Source organism: Montipora foliosa, chromosome 11 (assembly GCF_036669935.1).
Source record: "Montipora foliosa isolate CH-2021 chromosome 11, ASM3666993v2, whole genome shotgun sequence".
Classification (NCBI taxonomy): domain Eukaryota; kingdom Metazoa; phylum Cnidaria; class Anthozoa; order Scleractinia; family Acroporidae; genus Montipora; species Montipora foliosa.
Window position 1 is genome coordinate 38,727,717 of NC_090879.1, and position 829 is coordinate 38,728,545.

An 829-nucleotide genomic window follows, 5' to 3' on the forward strand; every position below is an offset into this window, starting at 1 on the left:
ACTTTCAATTTTCAACCTACGTATAGTTTAAAATAAAAATAACCCAGGTTGAAATCATTTTATCCTGAATTTAAATTTAACCTGCAACATCTGCACCAGTTATCCTGAGTGGTGGCATTCCCTACCGTTTGTACTTGTCGTTCTTTTAAACAAAAAGGAGTGAAATAAAAGGGCCAAATACGTAGGTGATCTAATGGTGGTAAAGATCACCGCGTGGTGGTCAAGGAGCATTCTACACATTATCTCCAATGAAACCAACTAATTTGGTGCAGATCACGGTATGAGTCTCAATGCAATCGGTGTCACGAATTTTCTAATGTGAATTTCAACTGCAAATGGCAGGCAAAACCAAAAACCGAGGCGATCACACATTTTAATCTTCATTTATGCAGGGCTTGCTTCACCTGCGTCTCAAACGGCGTCTGGCAAACGGCTTCAACATTTGCTTAAACGTCCGTTCGATTTTGTTGAATGATGTTGAACAGCAATGTTGACTACTGGGGTGGGGTGGGCAAAAGGTCTCAACACACCATCAACATTTGATTCAACAAAGCTTCACGAGAGGCCCGGTATTCAGTCCCAAGCTGCAGCCGCACTTGTTACTGTGGATACGGACTTGCTTGAATGGACACGGGCATGGATACGTCATTAAAGGCCGATAAGTGCGCACGCGCATACCCAACAATGTTGAAAGAGCGGAGCAAACTGCTTCAACTTCATTCAACATTAGCGGTAACAAAAGAAATGTTGAATGGTTGTTTAAGCAAAGTTTAAACGCTTTTACACTCATTCAACACCGATTCAACTTCGTTTCAACATGTTTCAACAC